Source organism: Ovis canadensis, chromosome 7 (assembly GCF_042477335.2).
Source record: "Ovis canadensis isolate MfBH-ARS-UI-01 breed Bighorn chromosome 7, ARS-UI_OviCan_v2, whole genome shotgun sequence".
Lineage (NCBI taxonomy): Eukaryota > Metazoa > Chordata > Mammalia > Artiodactyla > Bovidae > Ovis > Ovis canadensis.
Window position 1 is genome coordinate 44425446 of NC_091251.1, and position 15028 is coordinate 44440473.

Sequence of the window (15028 nt, forward strand, 5' to 3'; positions counted from 1 at the left end):
AGTAAACATGCTGGGAGGTCAAGCTGAGAATGGGAAGAGAAAGACTGGGAACAGGAGGTCTGAGACAAGGGATTATTTCACACCAGCTCTGAAGGAGCTAAGCATTTTTCCTGATGTCTTTAAAAGAAATGTTAGCCGTTTGGGGGGAAGAGCTGATTGTGGCTGTTTATGAACGTCACGTTGCTAGGTGACACCACAGGGATGAGCACCATGTTAACCTATCACTGATTTGCAGAACTAGCCATGAGGGGATATACGGGGGTGGGAGACAGCATCCAGGAAGGAATGCAGAGGCATGGGGACAAGAAGGGTGTGGAGTACATGAATCAGCTTTAGAAAAACCTTCATTTCCCCCTCTCCATTCCTGTAAAATGATCTGTGCAGGAGCTTAGGCCCAACCTTTCCCCTGCTTTCTCATTGGGGGCCCCTTTGTTGCCAGCAGCCTTTTCCTCTCTCCTGACATTTGGCCTCCTCTGGGAGAACATCAGCTCTGCTTCCTGCAAAAGCCAAGTCGGGAAATCACCAGGGAGGAAACCCAGGAGTCAGGCTCCCCATGCGGCTCGTCTGAGAACGGGCATTTCTTCTGCCTGTGCATGCGTGGCGTGGGAATGTGTGGGAGGCCGAGGGTCCTGCCTGAGTGGAAGCCGGGGTGCGAGAAGGATGAGGGTGCCTTCTGAGCAGCTGACCACCTGCCATTTAAACACAGTTTTTAGCCACTGAAATCATAGTGACCTGAAGCAAAGCCAATCACTATTTTGAAAGGGGTTCCTCATGTTTAGTTCATGCAGCTGGCCGGAATCAGTGAAGAGCCACCCCTGGGATATTAGCCAGCATCCTGGGGCTGGAAGAATTTATGAATGCTTTGGGGCAGGGTGGTGTGTGTGCTTGTATTTTGTAGGCCTCTGTTTCCTGAGATTACTCCCACCTTAGGGACACAGGCTTAAGGATAATCGCAAGGTGGATACTTTGAGCCTCGGCCAGAGCACTTGCTGGAACTAGGAATGCCTTATCACTGAGACTGCAGTGAGTCTTCTGCACCTCCTAGTGGCCACAAGTTTGTGCAGATTAGGTCCCCTGTTTCTCCTGCTGCAGCCACTGCTCCTTGGGGAAACGGGGTTGGTGCTGTTCTTTCTCATCTGGTTTCCCCTGCTGTTGCTTGTGGTATGTGCAGTGCACTTACAGCTCCATTTCAGGTCTCCGAATTGGAGAAGAGGTTATCCTCAGTGATTCTAGTTCTTGAATGTGATCTCTGTCAGGAGCCCTCTGTTAGTCATCTTTATGCAAATTTTTAAAGGATGATTTCTCATCATGAATGACAAAATGGTTCTAAGTGAAATATTTAAAAAAAACATCTTTCTTCTTCCTGCTGATACCCCTGCCCTCCAAGGCAAATGGCTTGGTAAGAGAGAACAGGGCTGGGCTTTTGTCCCCATTTGTCCTCTTAGCCTGGTTGGTGCTCCATGAACACTGTATGTTGAAGCCTTGTATTTGAGATAGCACACTAATTTTGAGATAAAAAAGATGTGTTATTATTAAAAATGTCAAGCCTATTCAAAGAAGATGGAATATGAATAATAAACATTCAATATACAAAACACCCATCTTCAACCATTATCAGCTCAGAGCTAATCTTACATATATATACTTTAACTTTCTCCCCCACATCAAGTTTTCTAAAGAAAATTCTAAAAGGATTGTAAACATCTGTAAACATTTCAGCATGTATCTCTAAAAGATAAGGACTCCTATAAAAATATAAGCAATATCATTATCACAGTTAAAAACAGTTAATAGTAATTCCTTAATATCAACCAATATCCAAACTGACATTTGTATCTTCTTGTATGTCTCATAATTGTTAACAGTTTGCTTATTTGAATCAGGACCCAAATAAAGTCCATACATTGTGATTAGTTGGTATGTCTCAAGTCTTGATTTCTTTTCCTTTTTCTGCCTTGCAATTTATTGTTAAAGAAATGGGGTGGTTTGTAGTTTCCCACAATCTGGATTTTACTGTTCACATCTCTGTGTATATAACATCTCTCAGCATATACTTGGTATTTTCTGTAAATTGGAAATTGAGTCAAAAGTCTTGGTCTGATGCAGGGTTTTGTTTTGCTATTTTTGGTGAGATGAATTAATGGGTGGTAGGTTATGCTTCTATTAGGAGATGCAAAATATGTTGTTGCTTTTCTTTCTTTTTGTGATATTATCAGCTGTTAGTGTTCTGTCTGGTACCATTAATTCATCAGGAGCTGCAAAACAATGCTTTTCTAACTCCTTTGTTCTTTCTTCATTTATGAAGTGAGATTCTCAATAAAAGGAAAGTTCTCTTAACAACTATTTGCTTACCCTGAGGCCCAGATCATACAAGACAGGCAAGATAATGTTTGACTTTTTCCCTTCACTTACCAATTTTCAAAATAATAAGGTGGTTTCCTAGAATCCTTCCGAAGCAGAATTTTTTTTTCTTTGAAGCATAAGGGTTTTGTTTTTGTTTTTGTTTGAGTATTTTTTAATCCAAAGACTCTTGGATTTAACATATTTGACATGCTTTAATCCTTTACACATCATTTTCTTTATTGATGTTCCCATTATCCTATTTTTGGTTAGTGGAAGCTGAAGCAGTTTATCTTCCCCAATATTGTCCTCTTCGTGGTGGTGGTATACTCATTTATTTACTCATCAAAGTCATCAAACTTTCCCCAACTGGTTTTAGCATCCCTTTCTAAATTGTTGACATTCCACCAGAAGGTGAAGCTTTCTCTTTCCCACATTTGTTTATTATTAATTTCATTATGTAATGTGAAAATTTTTTTCATAAAAATTGACCATTTTTATAAAATGTCCGTCATTATTTCTGGCATCATTTTTTCTTTAAGTATTTTTATTTGATTTTACTATAGTTATGACCAACCTAGATAGCATATTCAAAAGCAGAGACATTACTTTGCTGACTAAGGTCTGTCTAGTCAGGGTTATGGTTTTTCCAGTAGTCGTGTATGGATGTGAGAGTTGGACTGTGAAGAAGGCTGAGCGCCGAAGAATTGACGCTTTTGAACTGTGGTGTTGGAGAAGACTCTTGAGAGTCCCTTGGACTGCAAGGAGATCCAACCAGTCCATTCTGAAGGAGATCAGCCCTGGGATTTCTTTGGAAGGACTGATGCTAAAGGTGAAACTCCAGTACTTTGGCCACCTCATGCGAAGAGTTGACTCATTGGAAAAGACTCTGATGCTGGGAGGGATTGGGGGCAGGAGGAGAAGGCGACGACAGAGGATGAGATAGCTGGATGGCATCACTGACTTGATGGACATGAGTCTGAGTGAATTCCGGGAGTTGGTGATTGACAGGGAGGCCTGGCGTGCTGCGATTCATGGGGTCACAAAGAGTCAGACACGACTGAGCAACTGAACTGAACTGATAGTCATTCCAGCTTACTTGTGAGTGTTACTTGTGTATTTTTTTATCTTTTAAGTTTCAGTCTTTTTAACTTGTCTCTAAAAGTTTAGCTCCTAAGGATGATATAGTTTAATTTTATTCATTTTTTGTCCAGTCTAACAATCTTTACTGTTTGACTGGAGTACACTTCATATAAGTGTAATAATGCAATATTTTCCCCTAGATGACTGGCTAGTTTCACTTAGCACTATCCCAGTGCCATCCATGTTGCTGCATATGGCAGAATTTTCTTATTTTTTTTTTAGATTTTTAAAATTTATCTTTTATTGAAGTATCATTAACTTACAATGTGTTAATTTCTGCTATGCAGCAAAGTGATTCAGTTATACATATATACATTCCTTTTTAATATTCTTTCTTATTACAGTTTATCACAGGATATTGCATATAGCTCTCTGTGCTATACTATAGGATCTTGTCATTTATCTGTTCCATATATAATAGCTTACATCTACTAGCCCCAAACACCCCCTCCCTCCCTCCCCCATCCCCTTCCCCCTTGGCAACCACAGTTCTCTTCTCCAAGTCTGTGAGTCTGCTTCTGTTTCATAGACATGTTCATCCGTGTCGTATTTTAGATTCCACATATCAGTGACATCATATGGTATTTGTGCCCCTCACTCTGACTTATTTCACTTAGTATGATAATCGCTAGTTGCATCCATGTTGCTGCAAATGGCATTTTCTCATTCTTGTTATGGCTAAGCATTCCGTTGTATATATATTGACCACATCTTCTTTATCCGTTCATCTGTTGATGGACTTTTAAGTTTTTTCCCTGTCTTTGCTATTGCGGATAGTGCTGCTATGATCATAGGGGTGCATGTATCTTTTCAGATTATAGTTTTGTCTGGGTTTTGTCTCTGCCCAGGAGTGGGATTGCTGGATCATATGGTAATTATGTTTTTAGTTTCCCTGTTTTCCACAATGGTTATACAAGCTTACATTCACACCAACAATGTAGCAAACACATTTTAATTTTTTTTTGTTTAATTTTTCTAGTTGTTATAAATGGAGAAGTAGTTCTGAAACAACCTAGTCTACCAAACCTGGAAGCAGAATTCCATTGAAAGGAAATATGAAGTATGAAATCTGTTTTATGAAAGATGATGTGTACCAAATTTGCTAATGTTTCCTTGGATGCCATATTAGTTATTTATTATTTGCTTGTTAGCAGATTAAAAAATTAACATTCTTATTCTATTTCTACAAAGTAAAAGGTGATATTTAACAGTAATCAAGGAAAAACTTTTAAGAAGTTTGCTCTATGGAGAATTTTGAAAAGGAATGTCTGAAAAACATTTCCATCATCTCAAAACTTTGTTGTCGCACATAATATCAGGTTGACTCTTGTAAAATCTCTCATTTGCACAACTGTTAAAAACTAGAACTCATGGCTTTCTAACCTATTTAAATTTTCTAGCTAAAAAAAATTTCAGTGAGTCTTGAAGTCATTTGTTAAAAATACAAAAATACAATTTCCAATTGTTTGCCCAACAGCAGCAGAAATGGAAATTTGCTAACCAGATTTCTCCCTTCTCCCCAAAAACCCTTTGTAAATTGGCAGATAAAATTTAAATAATATGAACTATAGTTTAGTAAACATAGCCAATAATGCACTTCTTTCATTTGGATTTACATATCTTTGTGAATTTTTTTTTTAGTTATAGCTTCTGTAAAAATCAAGTAAAAAAGCTGAATTTAGGATCAGATATTTGACGCATATTCAGTAATGTTCAAATTTATTTCTTAATGAAATAAAAGTGATTTTGTATTGTTTTAAAAAATGTTATTTTGAAATATTGTTATTTTATCCTTTTTAAATATGCCATTTAGAATGCACATGATATATAAATATTGTAATATATATAGCTTATAAGTAAACTTACATATATTAGGAGCAATGCTCAAAAGTATTCACTGATGGGTTTGTGAACAAAAAGTTTGGATGCTACTGCTCTAGAGAATATATCAGAGGCAGTGCACATACTAAAAAATTCAGTGTTTATATTTCAAAGACAAAACAAACTGTTAAAAAGGAAAACAAACAGCTGGGTTAGCATTCCTCTGAATTGCAGAGCCAGGAGGAAGTTGGAGTTTCTGCTTCAAATAACTTCTCTTCTTTGTTTTAGACAAGCAGCATGGTTTCCACAAAGCTCTCCTGTGGTTGGAGACATTGTCAGCCACTGCTGTGTGGTGGTTAAGAGCACAAATTTTGAGTCCTGGTAAAACCATGTAAACTCAAGGAAGTTACAGAAGCTCTGCACACCTCATTTATCTAGCAGGAGCCAATAATAGTTGTTGTTATTGTTGTTCAGTCATGAAGTCGTGTCCAACTCTTTGAGACCCCATGGACTGTAGCACACCAGGCTGCTGTCCTTCCACTATCCTGGAGTTTGCTCAGACTTATGTCCATTGAGTCAGTGATATCATCCAACCATTTCATCCTCTGTCACCTCCTTCTCCTCCCCTCAATCTTCCCCAGCATCAGAGTGTGTTCCAATGAGTCAGCTCTTTGCATCAGGTGACCAAAGTACTGGAGCTTCAGCTTCAGCATCAGTTCTTCCAATGCACATTCAGGGTTGATGTCCTTTAGGATTGACTGGTTGGATCTCCTTGCAATCCAAGGGACTCTGGAGAGTCTTCAGCTCCACAACTCAAAAGCATCAATTCTTTGGCACTCAGCCTTCTTTATGGTCCAACTCTCACATCTGTACATGACTACTGGAGAAACCATAGCTTTGACTATACTAACCTTTGTTGGCAAAGTGATGTCTCTGCTTTTTAATATACTGTCTAGGTTTGTCATAGCTTTCCCTCCAAGGAACACCATTATTTTTGCCATCTGACATCTGAGCACCACTCCTGTTTACAATTGTCCCCTTGCCCATCCTGAAAATCTCCGTGGAGCCAAAGAGGCAAGTAGGCATGAGTGTCTATAGCAGAAGTGAACACCCATTGCTACCAGAAGCTGCTATAGTATCACCTTTCCAGTCCTAGTCCTTTACCCTTCTTGTCAATTCTGAGAGCCAATCAATAGTCTTAAAATTAAACAATTTTCTGTCTCAGCTCGAGTCAATTTTGATATGTCTAAGAAACATGAGATACACTATCTCACTGTGATCTGTTGTCAATTCTGTTTCTAAAATTATCATACAAAATGTGTTTTTTGTGTACAGTGTTACAAATTTTAGCACCTGCATAAATTTGTGTTACATGTGTGCATGCTAAGTTGCTTCAGTCATGTCTGACACTTTGCAACGCTATGAACTGTACCCCGCCAGGCTCCTCTGTCCGTGGAATTCTCCAGGCAAGAATGCTGGCATGGACTGCCATGCCTTCCTCTCGGGGAATCTTCCTGACCACCACCACAATCAGAATACAGAACGGTGCTACCCTGTTGAAAACTCTTGCTGTTTGTTTAGGGTCAGGCCTATCCTCTCCCTGGGCTGCACGCCAACTAGTGATCTGCCTGCAAACCAGGCAGTGCTCTAGTACTAGTTCAGTTCTCCAGGCCTTTGGTATGCCCGTTAGAAATCAGACCCATGTGAGCATAAGAAGGCGAACCCAGTAGTTCACAAAAGCCTGAATTCACTTTCTGAGCTCATTCCTCTCTGCAATTTTCCAGTAATTTCTGGGCCCCCAAGCTCCCTTCTTTGGTCCTCTAGCCACAATGTTGTGGCTTTAGTTGCCCGGCTCTGCTGTCCACTGGGTCAAGTGGTGGAAGACTGGAGAGAGAAAAAAAACAGGCAGCTAGGTTCAGCCCACTCTCTTGGGATCACAGCTCCACCCACCGAACAGAAGGCTCCCTTCTCTCAAAGTCTGGCTCCCTTTGAATTGCAGCCTCTGTCATGCTGCCACAGGATTGTGGATGCAGGAACATGGAGAGAAGGGAAGCAGAGGGAGGGGGACCTCTGCATCCCCTCTGAGTTTTAGGAGCTCACTTTCAGCTAGAGAGCCAGATCTAGAGGTCCCCTCCTGGAACTCTGTTCATACCAGTGTCCACTTCCACATTCCACACTGCCTTGAATCCAGGCCCTGGGGATACCAGAGAGGAAAGCAATAGTAAACATTGTCAGCTTGGTGGTTCTTTTAATCTAATTTCTTCCTCCACCCATCTGCTACCACTTACCTTGTGCCGTGCTGTGCTTAGTCTCTCAGTCATGTCTGACACTTTAAGATCCGATGGACTGTAGCCTGCCAGGCTCCTCTGTCCATGGGGATTCTCCAGGCAAGGATAATGGGTTGCCAGGCCCTCCTCCAGGGGATCTTCCCTATACAGGGATCGAACTGGGGTCTGCCGCTTTGCAGGCAGATACTGTCTGAGCCACCAGGGAAGTCCCCACTTACCTTACAGAGCCCTCAAATAGCTGTTCCATACATTCTGGGAGACTGGGATTTGCCAGGATTCAATATGACATTACATGTTGTGTCAGAATGCCTGCCAGGAAATTAAGGCTCATGAAATATTAGGTATTATCTTTTACTGATTTTTTCTTATTTTGATCAGTTCATCTACTAACCAAGATTAATTGGAAACACCAAATTTCTTCTGAACTGCATAAAACCAAAAAACTGACTTTAAAACAATTCTGGGAATTTTTTTTTTTTTTAATCCATGGGATTCCCTGGTGGCTTAGATGATAAAGAGTCTGCCCGCAATGTGGAGCCCCAGGTTTGATACCTGACTCTGGAGGATTCCCTGGAGAAGGAAGTGGCAACCCACTCCAGTATTCTTGACTGGGAAATACCATGGATGGAGGAGCCTGGCAGGCTACAGTCCATAGGATGGCAAAGAGTCAGACACCCTGAGCGACTACACTTTTTTCCACAAAAGACTGACTTAAAAACAGTTCTGTCCAGGATCATGTGTGATGTCTCCTGTTAAAAAGAGTTTCTAAGAAACATCTTTCCTCCCTCCCCCACACCCTTTTTAACTTGATTTAGAGGTCATGTGTATTTACAGCAAGGATGAGCTATTTTAATGGTCAGGATGAGCTTTTTTAATGGTACCTATGTCACAGAACAAAGTTATCTAAAGACATCAAGCCCCTGTCATTTTTAGATTCAGATGGAAATGGGTAGAGTGGACACTCTGGTTCATGGATGGTGCGTTTCTTCCTTTCGGATCCTTGTGTTTGAGCACTAGCCAATTAGTGTGGAGACTTACAGGGTTCATATTTGGTTGTGTTTGTTTGTTTGTTTGTTTGTTTTTATCTGTAACTTAACCCAGAGAACAGAGGACAGGATTTAGAGTCTGGAGAATTGAGTTCTTCTAGACCAGATATTGGCAAACTAAAGCTTGTAAGCTGAACAAATCAGGCCCATCTACCACCTATAAATGCATACATACATATCTAATGTCATAAAGAATGTATCAAGTAAATAAAATTTTACTGGAACATAGGCATGCTCATTTTCTTTTCATACTGTCTTTGGTTACCTTTGTTTTTCTCATCTTATTGAGAAATAATTAATATAGATCACTGTATAAGTTTAAGGTATATAGCATGATGGTTGGATTTGCATGTATTGTGAAATGTAGAGGTTGTCAACCAGGACACTCTGAGCACTGCACAGTGTCAGAGACCTGGGTGCCTTCTGTTTTGTTGCTCCACTGTGCATGCCTTCCATTCTCAGTGGTCCTATGGCCCTAACTCATGGCTAAACTGTAATCACTACATCTGAATTATCACCAACGGAAAGGAGGAAGAGAAGGAAAGAAGAGCATGACCCCTTTGTTTAAGGATGCACTCAAAAGTTGTGCACACCACTTCCTCTTTGCATTAGGCAGAACTAGCCACATGACCACACCTAACTGCAACGGACAATGGGAATGTCTTTATTCCAACCAGCCATGGGCTTAGTTGAAAATCATGGGTTTCCTTATGGAAAGAGAAAAAAAATAGATAATAGAGCACAAGTAATATCAGTCACAAATGAACATTGTAATAGCAAACAAAAAGCAGTGTGACAGTCTCCCACGTGTGCTAAGTTGCTTCGGTCATGTCTGACTCTCTGTGACACTATAGACCGTAGCCCCTCAGGCTTCTCTGTCCATGGGATTCTTCAAGCAAGAATACTGGAGTGATTTGCTGTGCCCTCCTCCAGAGGATCTTCCTGACCCAGGAATCAAGCTCATGCCTCATACGGCTCCTGCATTGGCAGGCAGGTTCTTTACCACTGTGGCCACCAAGGTACTTTTAAATAGTTCACTCACTAACTCTAAGCTATCATAAGTTACTTTGAATAGGACTGGCTTTGCTTCCTGACATCACACTGAACTGATTATCTCTAATCCTCCCACCAAAAAAGAGACCAATCCTTTCTGGAGACTTTTTGATATCATTGGAAAGCCCACATTTGAGAAAAACCAAATAACTGTGGCCAGTTGTCTCTATTTCAGTGACTTCCCTTTTTAGGAGGAAAAATTCTAAAATAGTTTCATGTGTATTGTATTTTTAAAATTGGCATAAATGCATGCTCATTGAGTCTACTTAGTACTTGGGTTTGTCAGCTTGGGTTTTTTAATTGGTCATGTGGGAGAGGAATTCCTTGAAATCTTTTATTTATTTTCTGCTTCATGTAAAGCACATCATGTTCCCAGGCTCAAATGTTGTAAAAGAAATCCTCACTTCCAAAATAACATATTGTCCGAAGTGGTTGCCCTAACTCACTCTTTTGGTTAATGGAGGCTGACTCACTGTGTGCTGGCAAGACTTCCACCTTCCACAGTTTGAAATCTGTAGACATTAGGACAAGCTTCCTGTTCGGTCAGACAGTAGCTCAGCATCAAGTGGAAGTTGTGGTTTATCTCTCTGGTGTTCAAGATGGAACTCACTGTGGGAGACCTTAGGTGTTGTTCTGCTTGTATGGAGAGCATGGCTCCAGGAACCTCTCTTTACTCATCCTCTGAACTGCTTCCCTGGCAAACATCGAAATTCTCATATTTCCGCTAAAAGTTCTCTCCTGATTCACTTTCAAGTCCGTCTGGTTTGTACTTGGACATTTCACACGTGTCGTCACAAGGTGAGTGTAACAATTTGTATGCCTGCCCCTCAGAATTTCACCTGTAATAGAAACTTTCTCCCACATCTTCTTTGAGTCTCTCCCTTCCTCTTCAACAGATCAGTCTCTAGACCCCTTGCCACACAGTCTCACACATTTTCTCCCCTAGCTTCCCTTCACCTTCTACCTCTATTTTTTAAAAAATCCTTGTTAAACTTGCCTCCCTCACCCCACTCTCTGTTACTGATACTGTGAACAGTGGCTTTTCTTTGATATTTCCTTTGATCTGGAATGTCATGATGATTTCAGTCTACTCGATGTCACTCTCCATTTCTACAAGTCTTGCCTCGTTCAAAATGCTATTGAGTTGATCGAAGGTCAAAAGTCCAAGTCAGAGGGACTCAAGGAATTGATTATCATTCTTTGCCATAACTCTATTTTAAAGGATACCACGCATAAGATAGAAGTATAGCATATGCCAAACTCATTAATTCTGGGTTTTTTTTCCACTCCTTTTTCTCCATTACTGTTTTAGAGGGTTGTGTTGAAGGAATAAGGTAGGAGTTTTAAGTCAGCTTTTGAATGTTTCTCTCTTTTTCTGGTCACCAGTTTTTTAAATTTATCTTTTTGTAGAAGTGCACTTGATTTACAGTGTTGTGTTTCTTTTTGCTGTACAGCAAAGTGACTCAGCTATACACATATTCTTTTCCATTGTGGCTTATTCCAGGATACAGAATATAGCTCCCTGTGCTGTTCAGTAGGACCTTGTTGTCTATCCATCCTCTATGCAATAGTTTGCATCTGCTAATCCCCAGATCCCAGTCCTTCCCTCTCCAATCCCCACTCCCCCTTGGCGACCACAGTCTGTTTCTATGTTGTTGAGTCTGTTTCTGTTTTGTAGATAAGTTCACTTGTGCCGTATTTTAGATCCCACATATAAGTGAAATCATATTGTATTTTTCTTTCTGATTTACTTCGCTTAGTATGAAAGTCTCTAGTTATATCCATGTTACTGCAAATGGCATTATTTTGTACTTTTTAACAGCTGAGTAGTGTTCCATTGTATTATGTACCACATCCTCTTTATCTGTTCATATGTCAATGGACATTTAGGTTATTTCCACGCCTTGGCTATTGTGAATAGTGCTGCTGCGAACATAGAGGGGCATATATGTTTTTGAATTATAGTTTTGTCTGGATATATGCCCAGAAGTGGAATTGCTGGATCGTGTGGCAGCTCTGTTTCTAGTTTTTTGAGGAACCTCCATATTGTTCTCTATAGCAGCTGCACCAGTTTACATTCCCGCCAACAGTGTAAGAGGGTCCCTTTTTTTCCACACACTCTCCAGCATTTGTTATTTGTGGACTTTTTAATGATGGTCATTCTGATTGGCATGAGGTGGTACCTCACTGTAGTTTTGATGTGCGTTTTTCTAATAAATAGCAACGTTGAGCATCTTTTCATGTGCCCGTTGGCCACCTGTATGTCCTCTTTGGAGAAATGTCTGCTAAGGTCTCCTGCCCATTTTTCAATTGGGTTGTTTATTTTTGTTGTTGTTGTTATTGAGTTGTATGAGATGTTTGTATATTTTGGAAGTTAAGCCCTTTTGGTCACTTTGCTTGCAAATATTTTCTCCCATTCCATAGGTTGTCTTTTCATTTTGTTTATGGTTTCCTTTGCTGTGCAAAAACTTGTACATTTGATTAGGTCCCTTTTATTTTTGTTTTTATTTCTATTGCCTTGGAAGACTGACCTAAGAAAACATTGGTATGTTTTATGTCAGAGAATGTTTAACCTATGATCTCTTTCTTCTAGAAGTTTTATGGTGTCTTCTTATATTTAAGTCTTTAAGCAATTTTGAGCTTATTTTTCTGCATGATGTGAAGGTGTATTCTAACTCCATTGATTTACCTACAGCAGTCCAACTTCTCCAGTACCAATGATGAAGAGATTGTCTTTTTCCCATTTTATAGTCTTGACTCCCTTGTTGAAGATTAATTTATTGCAGGTGTGTTGGTTTACTTCCAGGCTCTATTCTGTTCCATTGATCCATATGTTTGTTTTTGTGCCAGTACCATACTGTTTTTATTACTGTAGCTTTGAGGTATTGTCTGAAGTCTGAGAGAGTTTCACCTCCTGCTTTTCCCTCAGGATTACTTTGGCAATTCTGGGTCTTTCATGATTCCATATACATTTTTTGGATTATTGGTTCAAATTCTGTGGAAAATGTCATGGGTTGTTTGATAGGGATAGTGTTAAATCTGTAGATTGCTTTGAGTAGTATTGCCATTTTAACAATTTTAATTCTTTCAGTCCCAAGAGCATGGGATATATTTTCTAGTCACCACTTTTAAAGATTATGAGTTTGTGCCCCTGTATTTATCACTTGATTTTTACTTATTTTGGGACCATTTTTCTTAGGTTTTGAGGGATAAAGTTTAATATTTAGCTTCACCTTGTCGCCCTATTCCAGAAGACTTTATTATCCCTCAGGCTTGGAGTGAGGGCAGGAGGAATGACCTAGTCAACTGATTTTTTCTCAGTATCTCAATAAGACCTTAGCAGTTCTGTATTAACACTGATGCCAAGAAGTAGTGATAGTAGCAATTAAGATAAAATGAAAGATCGTGGAATCCATTAGTGTTCTTATCCAGTGAAAAGTGATTTCCAAGGGCAAGGACAGAGCAAGATTAAACTTCCCAAGATGGATGTAATTAGTTGCAAAATAGACTCAAGTCTACCACTCTTCACATACTTGGGCTCATCCGATTCCTTTTTTTTTTTAAATCATGGTAAAATAGACACAACCATAAAATAAAATTTGCCATCCTAACCATTTAACAGGGTATAATTCAGTGGCATTAAGTCCATTCACATTGTTCTGCAATCATCAGCACCATCCATCTCTTTCCATCTTGCAAAACTGAAACTCTGTACTCATTCAAGAATACTTACCCATTCTCCTTCACCTCTAGCCTCTGGAAACTTCATTCTACTTTCTGTTTGTATGAATTTGTCTACTCTAGGTACCTCATGTGAGTGAAATTAGACAGTAATTGTCCTTTTGGTGGATGGTTTATTTCACCTAGCATAATGTCTTCAAGTTCATCTATGTTACAGCGTATGTCAGAGTTCCCCTCCTTTAAGGTGTATGTATACCATATTCTGTTTATTCATCTCTCAGTGGACACTTGGGGCTGCTTCCACCATGGGGCTTTTGTGAATAATGCAGCTATAACCATTGACGTACAAATATCTTTTCAGGATTCTGTTTATAATTTTTTAATGTATATCCAGAAATAGAATGGCTAGATCACATGGTAATTTCTAGTTTTAATTTCTTAAGGAATTACCATACTATTTTAATCAGTTTATTCCTCTCAGCTTAAGATGAAATCTCGAGACTTTTCTGGTGGTCCAGTGGATAAGATTCTGCATTTCCATGGTTGGGGGCAAAGGTTCTATCACTGATCAGAGAACTAATATCCTGCAGACTGTGTGGCATGGCCAAGAAAGAACAAAAAGAAGAAAAGAAAAAAAGAAATCTCATGCCGGGGAGCAGTCCACCCTGAGTTGAAGTTTACTTTTGAAGGACTGTCAAAAACAAAGTCTAGAAGCTGGTAATTTAATGGTAGCCCCAAGTTGGAAAAACTGTATTGTAGTTGCAACCAATTTGGCAAAGCAAAAGGGAAATAGAGAATATGAAATAAATAATGACAATGGATCTGGATATTATTACTCTTCCCCTGTTTGGAACTGTGCTGTGGATAAAGCTCACTGTTTTCTATTGCAGGTGTCCCTGAAGAGATTCTGGGTGATTAGCACTTGGCAGAGGCTAGTATGCTCTTTTCAGAGAAATACTGCCATGGGAGTGAGATGAAAACAGTTTAGAGTCTGTTCATCATGGTTTGGTATCCTGTGGATTTCACTGGAATGAATCACTAAATTGGGCTTCCAGAATGCTACCCTGAGAAAAGTGGGCCGAGCTCCCTTTAAATTAAAAGCAAGGGTCTGGAATACATCTTGTGTTTCTGCCAGGCAGAGGGCTGTCTGTGGAGCGGTTGAATCTGCAAGATGGTGGGCTTTCTTCCCACAGCTGCTAGGGGACTTTTCTGGGAAATGAGAGAACATAATTGTCACTTTTCATAGGCAAGGTTAGGCCTGAGGTTGCTTGTTTTCAGGTTCTAGACTTAGTTTTTACTGATAAAATTTAACTTCTAGCTTTAGAAATTGGGGCTAGGGGTGGGGAAGAATGCTTTTAGAGGTTTATATTTTACAAAAAGAAAGAAGGAGAAGGCACATCAAGCATCTTAGACATCAAGTGGCTCTTATAAAACTATATTCTGATGGGTTAACTATAAATGATCCCAAAACATGTGGATTAAATTTTTCAAGAACCACACACAGATTTAAAAATCAGAAGGGAAGAGATCTTGGCAATTTTAGTTTGGGACCTCCCCAGATTCCCAGTGCTTTCCTGTTCTTGGTGCCTGGTGAGTTTCTAGAATCACACTCATTTGGTTTTTTTTTGTTTTGTTTTTTTTATGTTTTTTGTGATG

At 39.7% G+C, this 15028-nt stretch overlaps 1 protein-coding gene across 2 annotated transcripts in view; it reads left to right on the forward strand.

Annotated features, from left to right (window-relative positions):
- FAM98B (family with sequence similarity 98 member B) overlaps positions 1-15028 on the forward strand; it is a 109692-nt gene that overhangs the window by 3381 nt on the left and 91283 nt on the right. The window contains exon 1 of one of the 2 annotated variants that reach the window (XM_069596022.1): positions 10122-10489. The exons of the other annotated variant lie outside the window; for it this stretch is intronic. The gene's annotated coding sequence lies outside the window, so the exon portion shown is untranslated. Of the gene's footprint in view, positions 1-10121; positions 10490-15028 lie in introns of those variants that run through there. 2 annotated transcript variants of the gene reach the window in all.